Source organism: Schistocerca nitens, chromosome 5, assembly GCF_023898315.1.
Source record: "Schistocerca nitens isolate TAMUIC-IGC-003100 chromosome 5, iqSchNite1.1, whole genome shotgun sequence".
NCBI lineage: Eukaryota > Metazoa > Arthropoda > Insecta > Orthoptera > Acrididae > Schistocerca > Schistocerca nitens.
The window spans coordinates 860,618,454-860,631,119 of NC_064618.1; positions in this window are offsets into that span (position 1 = coordinate 860,618,454).

A 12,666-nucleotide genomic window follows, 5' to 3' on the forward strand; every position below is an offset into this window, starting at 1 on the left:
TACAGAAAAGACATGGAGCAAAACTAAATAAAGAAACAAGAAACACTTACTGCCAACTGTTATGATGTTGTCAATGTTCAAACATTAATAAGAATGCAGACAGCTGATCAATTTTAGTAACATGTATTTACTAGGTAGTCCAGCAGAAGTCCACGCAACTCATAGACCAACACTGACGCAGTCAGATTTCAGCTGAAAACAAGTCTGGTTACCTGCATTATGTGTCTTCAATCGTAAATGCATACAGCATGTCACTGCAAACAAATCAAATAAACATATACAAGGTGGTCCACTGATAGTGACCGGGCCAAATATCTCACAAAATAAGCATCAAATGAGAAAACTACAAAGAATGAAACTCGTCTAGCTTGAAGGGGGAAACCAGATGGCGATATGGTTGGACCACTAGATGGTGCTGCCATAGGTCAAATGGATATAAACTGCATTTTTTAAAATAGGAACCACCATTTTTTATGTAGTACATAAGGAAATATGAATGTTTTACTTGGACCACTTTTTTCTCTTTGTGACAGACGGCACTGTAGTAGTCACAAACGTATAAGTACATGGTATCACATAACATTCCGCCAGTGCGGATGGTATTTTCTTCGTGATACATTACCCGTGTTAAAATAGACCGTTTACCAATTTCAGAAAAGGTCGATATCGTGTTGATGTATGGCTATTGTGATCAAAATGCCCAACAGGAGTGTGCTATGTATGCTGCTCAGTATCCTGGATGACATCATCCAAGTGTCCAGACCGTACGCCGGATAGTTAAGTTATTCGAGGAAACAGGAAATGTTCAGCCACATGTGAAACGTCAACCATGACCTGCAACAAATGAAGATGCCCAAGTAGGTGTTTTAGCTGCTGTCGCGTCTAATCCGCACATCAGTATATAACAGAACATAAAATCATGTATGTTAGTAATTTCTTTACGTGTAATGTTTTATGTAAATATAGCCTTTGACTGCGAGTTTAATAACTAAGAGACGGTTATCTTTGGTCATGCGGGAAGGAGGTGGATCTTTGAAAGAGGTGGTTGGGGGTCTTTGAATTGGGAGTGTGGTTTGGAGAAGGTGGTGATACAGATGTGGTGTAAAACAATGTCTTATTTCATATTATTGTAGAAGTGTTAAATGTGAATAAATGAATTAAATAGTGATGTGCAAAACTAACGTAACATTTGCTCTCTAAAAATCATACCACGTCACCCTACAAACCAGTTAGTCTCATCCAAACACAAAGAAAACAGCGAGAACATCGCAGTGGAATCACCTCTAGACTTCACGAAGACAACAACGCAGCCATCGATATGAGTTAAGTACCAAACTGTTCGTACTTGTTAACGACCTCGGACTATAAATTTGAATCTCCTGTAGTGCCTGAAGTCACCATGTGGACAAAGGAGTAGGATAACTTATAGACTGTGGAAATCTTAGGAAGAGGTCTGTTAAACTTGGGGGCTCGTCCGAGATATTACAGTTAAATGCGATGAGACTAATTGTGCTTCGTTTGCAGAACATAAAATTTATAATTCGTAAAACATGAATAATGTTGTACACGTTTCATGGACCATAAAATGTAGTGTGAGAACCAACAAAGCGCTGGCTTATCGGAGAGGTGGACCTGTGATCGACGTCGTGGTGTGAAAAGATAAGTACAATTCTGCTTTGTTTTAAACTTTTCGTCAAAACTGTGTCCAAACACGTGGTGTCATCATGACGCTATCAGAAGAAATTAAAAAGGAAGTGGAAGAAATGTTAGACTCGAACGTGTGTGGTGTAGGTGACGATCCAGATGACTCACAAACCGAAAGAAAACCAGATCAACAGGACTGGGTAAGTTTACTCTTTGCTAGAATGGGACAAATGCAGTTTGAATTAACAATGGCAATGAATTCAAACAGTGAATTCCTAGAATCGAAAATAAATGCATCCAGTGAATCGCTAGAAGCAAAATTAAACTTAACTAGTGAATCGCTGGAAGCAAAAATGAAAAGCAACGGTGATGTACTGAAAGAAGATATCTCAAATTTAAAACTTCAATTAGGAGAAAGTTTGAAGGGTGTGAACTCCAAAATTGAGGCTATAGAAAATAAGTTTGTGACCTTAGAAAATAAATTGGCCACAGTTAGCTCAAGTCAAGGGAAAGAGATTGAAAGGTTAAGTGCAGCTCAAAGAACTTTGGAGGAGAGGGTAGACAAATTAAGTCTAGATACAGAATCAAAAGTTAATTCCTTAGATGCTGAATTAAATACGATACAAGAGTCTGTAACATGTAATTTAAGTGTAATAGACAAGAGATTCACTGAAATGCAAGATAATTTTGTGTCTAGAAATTTATGTATGAATGGTGGAAGTGTGTGGAGTAATTCACCTGTAAAAAGTTTTCCTTGTGATAATTTACACCCTGTAGACTTTTTACAACACTGCTCTGACAACCTTGTTCCTGGCATGTCTGATAATCTAAAGATTAAATTTGTCAAAAAATTTCTTGAGGGAGAAGCTTTGTTTTGGGCAAACCAACATTTTGATGAGTGGAAAACGTTTGATGATTTTAAGAAGAGTTTCTTAAATAAGTTTTGGTCTGAGACTGAACAGGGTAGAATAAAAAGTGAATTTTTAAATGGGCCTAGTTTCAGGGGCAGAAACCACTCAATAAAAGACTTTTGCAGGGATCAACTTAGGAAATTGGTGCATCTAGATAAACCCTTCGATGAAATGAAAATTGATGCCCTTAAAAGAAGGTTACCTGAAAGAATACAGTGGGGATTAGTGCATGGACCTGACGACTGTTTAGACCAGTTTCTAAAATATATAGACAAATTAGACAGGGCAATGGAGAGAAATGTACAACAGTTTAGTGATGGAAACCATTACAGTGGGAGGTGGAATTCTGATTACCGTGGGGAGAACACTAGAAGGGACGATAGAGATTTTCGGAATGAACACCAATATGATAGAACAAGAGAGTACAATGCTAATGGGAGAGGGAGTAACTGGGAAAACAATGGTGTAACTAGGAACAACAGATGGGAAGGTAACAACAGAATGAATACAAATTGGAGGAGTGACAATAGAGGTAGACATCCGGAAAACTCCGGACCGCCTCAATGAGGGTCCACAGCTTTGGGGCCAACAGATTTAAACATAATAGGACCACTAACGTTCACACAAAACCCAATAGTGTAAATCACTGTACCATTAACAAACAGGTTACAAACCAGGAATACCAAGTGAATTATATAAATTTTGATAAAAAATTTTGGGATGCCATGTGGCACAGTAGACCATCACAAAATAAACATAGGAGAGATCAAAGTTCTGACTCAATTCTGGATGAGGAGATGTTAAATGATTTTTACAGCTGGGCAAAAAGGGGAGAGCAAGCTAATAATGAAGAGAGTAATAAATGTTTTAGTTCAGAATTGGGGGGGTTGTTCACACAAGAAGGTAATAGTGAATCAGCTGATGATAAACCTAAGCAACAGGAAAAAGAATCAACCATAGATAGTGAGAAACAGAGAGAAATAGATGAAACTGACAGTAAAGTATACCATAGTAGTGATGATGTTAGTATTATTGACATGAAAAGTATGGTAAGCAAACCAGAAGGTGAGTACAATGTTTTTATTGAAATAAATAATGAAGTGTTGAAACTTGATGATAGTTGTGGTGACGAAGCAAAGGAATATGATAAGAATAATGAAGTGACAGCTGAAAATCAATTGCTACATGTCTGTCCTGATGATTTCATGGTTAATCAAAGTGGTGATAACAAAAGTGAAAATATTGTGAAAGAATTAGTTTTGCGTGATATTACTGAAAGTAAAGGAAGCCAATTTTTAGAAATCCTGTGGAACCAGTATAATGAGAGTTGTAATAGCAAAGTGTTTTGGTATCATCTAAGTATAATTAGTAGAGTTTTATGCCCACACTGGTGAGAGAGTAAAAGAAAGAGTCTGAGTGAAAGGTACACAAACAGTAGGGAGATATTTTGTGTGCAGCCAAAGTGTAAACTTGACACTAGCAACTTAGAATCTGAAAATCAGGTAAACCTGATGAAGACTGAAAGGGAGGAAGTAGATGGAAATTATAAAGAAATTGAAAATGATTTATTATATGAAGTCCCTGAGGGGAAGGCAGATGAAAAGGAATTAGGCTGTCCGTACATTAAAATAAGAGTAAATCAGTGGGAAGGGCACTGTCTTATTGATACAGGCAGCCCCATATGTGCAATATCAGAAAAATTTAGAGATAAAATTAGAGATGGTAAGAACTTTGTAGAAATGCCGGTTGTAGGGGTAAAAATCAGAGGTGCTCTGGTAGGCAAAGTAAGATAGTTAAGAGTCAAGTATTGTTAATGTTTGAAATTGAAAATGTGGAATTTGAGCAGGGTTGCCTTGTGGTCCCAAGGTTAGAAGAAAATATCAATTTTGGCATGGATTGGGTCTTAAAAGTGGGTGTAAGCATCTCTTGGGAAGATAAGAGTGTCATAATTACTGAACCTGAGAAGAATAGTATTCTGAAAACAGAAATGTTCATCCTTAACTGTAGTAATTCTTGCAAACATATCAAAGCTGTTGTAAGCGAGGCAGATAATCAAGCCATAAGTGATAACACATCCTTTGACCTTATAAATGAACAAAATTTCGAAGAATTAGTCGAAGTCAAATTGAAGGAAGCTGTAAATCTAAGTGAAAGTCAGAAAAATCAGTTAAGAGAAGTGTTATGGGAATTTCAGGATACATTCAGTGAGAGACCAGGGAAGGTAAAAGACTATCAGTGCAGACTTCAACTCAGAGATCATCATCCTTTCTTCCTAAAACCATATGGCATTCCATTCTCCAGGAAAAAAGATGTAGAAAGGGAAATCCAAAAAATGGAAACTTGGGGGATTATAGAAAGAAGTAGAAGTGCTTACAACAACCCATTAGTAGTTGTGTCTAAGAGAAATGGTGGGTTTAGGCTTGTACTTCACTCTAGGCACCTTAACAAGTTTTTGATTAGAGAAAATGACCATCCTGACAATATGGATGAACTTCTGCACAAATCTGATAATGTAAAATTTATGAGTAGCCTAGACTTGACATCTGGTTTTCACCAACTTGAACCAACTTGAACGTGATTCTAGGAAGTATACTGCCTTTTTGTATGGTGGCAAAAGTTACAAATATTGTGTTGCCCCTTTTGGATTGAATGTATCTGTGGCTGAATTTATCAGAGCATTGGATTTTGTATTAGGTGATGAATTGTCTTCAAAATTAATAGTATATGTAGATGACATTCTTGTAACTGGAAAAACCTGGGAAGATCATCTAAACCTTCTGAGACAAGTCTGTTCAAAATTGAGGGAATGGGGAATGACTGTAAAATTGGAAAAATGTTGTTTTGGAGTTAATGAACTGAAATTTTTGGGGCATAATATTTCAGAAAAGGGAATCTTACCTGATAAGGATAAACTTGAGGCCATTGTAAACTTCCCTACTCCCAAGAACAAAAAACAACTCAAGTCCTTTTTTGGTCTCACTGGATTCTATAGAAAATTTCTTAGTACCCAAGCTTTAAATGCAAACTGCTTATGTAACTTACTAAAAAAGAATACTGTTTGGGATTGGACACAAGAATGTCACGATGCATTCGTGGAAATAAAACAACAACTGTCCCAAAGTCAGATGTTGTATAGACCTGTTATGTCGTTACCATTCTGTATAATGACAGATAGTAGTGAGACAGGTTTAGGGGCACACTTGTTTCAAAACATAGAAGTAGAAGGAAAATTAGAACACCATTCTATTGCTTTTGCTAACCAGGTTTTACAAAAGTATGAAAAATCATATACAGCCACAGAGAAGGAACTACTTGCCATCCACTGGGCATTTAATAAGTTTAAAAGTTATCTGTTAGGGCACAAGGTAATTGTTTTCTCTGACCATAAAGCTCTATCTTACATTCAGGAGTGCAGACTCTATCATGACCGTATAACAAGGTGGGTTTTATTCCTTCAACAGTTTGACTATGAGATCAAATTTATTCAGGGTAAACATAATGTCATTGCAGATGCCCTTTCCAGACTACCAGTAGGTGCAGATGTTGAAAATACTTATGGAAAAGAGGAGAAAGAGTTCAAACTTATGTACTTAAAGGGTGTAAAAGATGAAGCTGAAATACTGAAAATCTGTAATGATATTCGTAGAAACCAAAACCATGATGAAAATTGTAAGTTGGTTAAAAGTTATATAGGGAAAAAGGGAGGAGAAAAGGTAGATCAGTATTATAAAGTACAAAACGGGATTTTGTTTAGGAGACCTAGACCTGACTTAGACAATTGGAAACTATGCTGGCCTAAGCAATGTATTGACACGTTAATCAGTTACATACATGAAAGCTTCGGACACTGCGGAGCAACAAAATGTATACAGAAGATACAGGAAAATGTATACTTCTATAATATCAATAGGAGAGTGAAGAAAAAACTTGAAACCTGTGATCGTTGTCAGAGGGTAAAAGTGAGTAACCAGACTTCTAAAGGATTGATGCAAAACATTTTACCAAATAAAAACCTTGAATTGACAGCTATCGATTTATATGGACCACTGCCAAAATCAAGAGGAGGGTACAGTTACATCTTCGTTATAGTTGATGTTTTCTCTAAATTTATAAAATTGTATCCATTAAAGAAAGCAACCAGTAAACAAATTATCATCAAGCTGACGAATCATTATTTCAAAAATGTTGGTATACCCCAGGCCATCATGTCTGATAATGGGTCACAGTTTACATCTAAATTATGGAAAATTTTTATTGAAGGTACAGGAATAAAACATATTTTGATTTCGGTTTGTCACCCATCAAGTAATCCAGCAGAAATGTACATGAGGGAAATTGGAAGGCTCTGCAGAACACATTGTAGTAAAAATCATGTTAATTGGATTGAAAATGTTACTGACTTCGAGAATATAATAAACAGCCTACAGCATTCATCCACTGGTTTTTCACCTTATGAAGTAATGTTTAACAGACGACCTGCAAATTTGATTTCTGAGATTGTTGACTTTCCACCTTGTCAAACTATGACACCCCAGGAAAGAGAGACAGCTGTTAGGAACACTATGAAAAGACAAGGAGAGGTAAGAAAACAGAGACATGATGCAAGAAGTAAAGGAGTACAGTTCGGGACAGGAGATCTGGTTTTAGTAAAAACATAGGAAAAATCTAAATTGATGAGTTCAGAAATAAAGAAATTTTTTGACATCTATATAGGCCCCTTTGAAATCAAGGAAAACCTGCACCCTAATGCCTATAGGCTAATCTACCCAAAATCCAAGAAGTTATTTGGACTGCGTAATGTTACAGAGTTAAAACTCTACAAACATGACCCATAAAATAGCCATTAATAAGTAAAATGCTGCTTGGAAAGAACTGGTTGACTGGCCCAACTATATCACTTTATTGTTTTATCATTCAAGGAAAACTTCATGTCAAAGTGTGGTACTATGTCAACTAAAAGTATGAAGTAGATTTTGTGTTAATGTGAATTATGATTGTACTAATTTCTCTTTTTTCTCTAACATACCCATTCATTAAATTTGGTATGAGATCAGTGTGTCAGACTACAAACCATTCTATAGTGTCATAGTAATGTCTCTTAACAGAAACCAAAGTTAATGATGTGGACACTTTTAAAGTAATAAGATACGAATAATGATTGTGTGTAAGAAGACAAAATCTTGCCATTTGTAAGCTATGTCAGATGGAACACTATTTAATGGATAAAGCAAACTGGAGGTACTTGTCAGATTATGAGAGTGTGCTTTGAAAGACAAGGTATGTTGTAGTGTGTTAAAAATATAGTGGGTAGTCATGAAATTTAATTATGCGAATTAAGAATGTATTGAGGTTTAGAGCATTATGGAGACAGATGTTGATGTGTTACTTTTGAAACCCTTGTGATGGACTGAAGGTTATGTGATGCTAATTTTGAAGTTTATATTGTGGGAGAATATTTTGTAATAGTTTAGATAATTTAATGTTAAAGTGAATGAAGAGCTGTTAGGAATTTATCCCATACTCTGTTACACAATTTGAAATAATTTCTATTCATGGCAATATGCTATTTGAGCACAGGAGAGTAAATCAAAATGAAACTCTGTTTAATAATGATGTAAAGTTAAGGTATAAATACTAACAATCTTACACAATTTAAGTGTAGAGTTTGTCATAATTTGACCTATAAAGCTGACATAGATGTACAATGTGAGGATACTGCAATGATAGTCACAATCATATATGGAACGTCTCAGCTACCTCATTATAAAGGAAACATTAAATCATAAATATGTAAACCAATCTGACTCTGAAAATACAGTGCTGATCACACATAATTGAATTTGCACTGGATTCACCATGGGATAACATTCATCTCGTATACATGAATTTTTCCTAAGAGACAACCATTTAACACTGTGTATAAGTATCACAATATTTTGAACTATGTCTATTTTATGTATGTGGTTAAAAGAACCTGTTTATTTTAGAACAATGATTTCTTTAGATTTAATGGTTGTTTTGGGCACAAGCCATGCCATAAGGTATTTTATTGAAGCATTTATATTAAAAGATTGTGAGAGATGCCTTCATTCCACAGTTAATATATTCTAAAGAAACCACTGACAGTGTTTCCTGCTATCAGAAGAGTGAGTTTAACTAAGATGCATTAAGTCAGCATTGAAGTAAACTTGAGTTTATACATATACTATATAATTATGTACCCATCTTAACACGGCTCTGCAGCTACCATGATCAATTAAATATAAGGTGCCATATTTTATTGTTAGCTATAAGCTCATTACACTTATTACTCAATACAGCCAATGTAACCTTCAAATTGTATATCATGGAAAGTATATGTATAACTAAGATCACTTGGGAAACCAATTTTATTACTAACTTTCGGAACTGTAAATTTTATTATGATGTGTGTATTAGATATATTTTATTCCTTAGTGACACACAATCCCATGCATGCCATGCATGGACTTGTGTTGGGGGGGGGGGGGGGTAATTATAACAGAACGTAAAATCATGTATGTTAGTAATTTCTTTACGTGTAATGTTTTATGTAAATATAGCCTTTGACTGCGAGTTTAACAACTAAGAGATGGTTACCTTTGGTCATGCGGGAAGGAGGTGGATCTTTGGAAGAGGTGGTTGGGGGTCTTTGAATCGGGAGCGTGGTTTGGAGAAGGTGGTGATACAGATGTGGTGTAAAACAATGTCTTATTTCATATTATTGTAGAAGTGTTAAATGTGAATAAATGAATTAAATAGTGATGTGCAAAACTAACGTAACGTTTGCTCTCTAGAAATCAAAATACCACGTTGCCCTACAAACCAGTTAGTCTCATCCAAACACAAAGAAAACTGCGGGAACATCACAGAGGAATCACCTCTAGACTTCACGAAGACAACAATGCAGCCATCGATATGAGTTAAGTACCAAACTGTTCGTACTTGTTAACGACCTCGGACTATAAATTTGAATCTCCTGTAGTGCCTGAAGTCACCATGTGGACAAAGGAGTAGGATAACTTATAGACTGTGGAAATCTTAGGAAGAGGTCTGTTAAAAGTAGCAGACAAACTGCGCGAGAATTGGGAATCTCAAAAACGTCGGTGTTGAGAATGCTACATCCACATCGATTGCACACATACCATATTTCTATGCACCAGAAATTGCATGGCGACGATTCTGAATGTTGTATACAGTTCTGCCACTGGGCACAAGAGAAATTACGGGACGATGACAGATTTTTTGCACGCGTTCTATTTAGCGACAAAGTGTCATTCACCAACAGCGGTAACGTAAACCATCATAATATGCACTACTACGCAATGGAAAATCCACGATGACTGTGCAAGTAGAACATCAGCGACCTTGGAGGGTTAATGTATGGCACAGCATTATGAGAGGAAGGATGGTTGGCCCCCATTTTATTGATGGCAGTCTAAATGGTGCAATGTATGCTGATTTCCTATGTAATGTTCTACTGATGTTACTACAAGATGTTTCACTGCATGACAGAATGGCGATGTACTTCCAACATGATGGATGTCTGGCACATAGCTCGCGTGCAGTTGAAGTGGTATTGAATAGCATATTCAATAGCATATTTCATTACAGGTGGATTGATCATTGAAGCACGTTCACCGGATCTGACGTCCCTGGATTTCTTTCTGTCAGGAAAGTTGAAGGATATTTGCTATCGTGATCCACCGACAACACCTGACAACATGTGTCAGCGCATTGTCAATGCATGTGCGAACATTACGAAAGGCAAACTACTCGCTGTTGAGAGGACTGTCATTACACGTATTGCCAAATGCATTGAGGTTGATGGACATTCATTGCATTAATGTGGTATTTACAGGTAATCACGCTGTAACATCATGCGTTCTCAGAAATGATAAGTTCACAAAGGCACATGTATCACATTGGAACAACCGAAATAAAATGTTGAAACGTACCTACGTTCTGTATTTTAATTTAAAAAACCTACCTGTTACCAACTGTTCATCTAAAATTGTGAGCCATATGTTTGTGACTATTACAGTGCCATCTATCACAAAGTGAAAAAATTGGTCCAAGTAAAACATTCATATTTCTTTACATACTACACAAATATGTAACAAAAATGGGGGTTCCTTTTTAAAAAAATGTAGTTGATATCCGTTTGACCTATGGCAGCACCATCTAGCGGGCCAACCACAGCACCATCTGGTTTCCCCCATCAAGCTAGACAAGTTTTGTTCTTTGTAGTTTTTTTGTTTGACGCTTATTTCGTGAGATATTTGGCCCGGTCATGATCAACACACACACACACACACACACACACACATATATATATATATATATATATATATATATATATATATATATATATATATATATATATATATATATATAAACAAAGATGATGTGACTTACCAAATGAAAGTGCTGGCAGATCAACAGACACACAAACGAACACAAACATACACACAAAATTCAAGCTTTCGCAACAAACTGTTGCCTTATCAGGAAAGAGGGAAGGAGAGGGAAAGACAAAAGGATGTGGGTTTTAAGGGAGAGGGTAAGGAGTCATTCCAATCCCGGGAGCAGAAAGACTTACCTTAGGGGGAAAAAAGGACGGGTATACACTCGCACACACACACATATCCATCCACACATATACAGACACAAGCAGACATATTTCTGCTTGTGTCTGTATATGTGTGGATGGATATGTGTGTGTGTGCGAGTGTATACCCGTCCTTTTTTCCCCCTAAGGTAAGTCTTTCCGCTCCCGGGATTGGAATGACTCCTTACCCTCTCCCTTAAAACCCACATCCTTTCGTCTTTCCCTCTCCTTCCCTCTTTCCTGATGAGGCAACAGTTTGTTGCGAAAGCTTGAATTTTGTGTGTATGTTTGTGTTCGTTTGTGTGTCTGTCGACCTGCCAGCACTTTCATTTGGTAAGTCACATCATCTTTGTTTTTAGATATATATATACACTCCTGGAAATGGAAAAAAGAACACATTGACACCGGTGTGTCAGACCCACCATACTTGCTCCGGACACTGCGAGAGGGCTGTACAAGCAATGATCACACGCACGGCACAGCGGACACACCAGGAACCGCGGTGTTGGCCGTCGAATGGCGCTAGCTGCGCAGCATTTGTGCACCGCCGCCGTCAGTGTCAGCCAGTTTGCCGTGGCATACGGAGCTCCATCGCAGTCTTTAACACTGGTAGCATGCCGCGACAGCATGGACGTGAACCGTATGTGCAGTTGACGGACTTTGAGCGAGGGCGTATAGTGGGCATGCGGGAGGCCGGGTGGACGTACCGCCGAATTGCTCAACACGTGGGGCGTGAGGTCTCCACAGTACATCGATGTTGTCGCCAGTGGTTGGCGGAAGGTGCACGTGCCCGTCGACCTGGGACCGGGCAGCTGCGACGCACGGATGCACGCCATGACCGTAGGATCCTACGCAGTGCCGTAGGGGACCGCACCGCCACTTCCCAGCAAATTAGGGACACTGTTGCTCCTGGGGTATCGGCGAGGACCATTCGCAACCATCTCCATGAAGCTGGGCTACGGTCCCGCACACCGTTAGGCCGTCTTCCGCTCACGCCCCAACATCGTGCAGCCCGCCTCCAGTGGTGTCGCGACAGGCGTGAATGGAGGGACGAATGGAGACGTGTCGTCTTCAGCGATGAGAGTCGCTTCTGCCTTGGTGCCAATGATGGTCGTATGCGTGTTTGGCGCCGTGCAGGTGAGCGCCACAATCAGGACTGCATACGACCAAGGCACACAGGGCCAACACCCGGCATCATGGTGTGGGGAGCGATCTCCTACACTGGCCGTACACCACTGGTGATCGTCGAGGGGAAACTGAATAGTGCACGGTACATCCAAACCGTCATCGAACCCATCGTTCTACCATTCCTAGACCGGCAAGGGAACTTGCTGTTCCAACAGGACAATGCACGTCCGCATGTATCCCGTGCCACCCAACGTGCTCTTGAAGGTGTAAGTCAACTACCCTGGCCAGCAAGATCTCCGGATCTGTCCCCCATTGAGCATGTTTGGGACTGGATGAAGCGTCGTCTCACGCGGT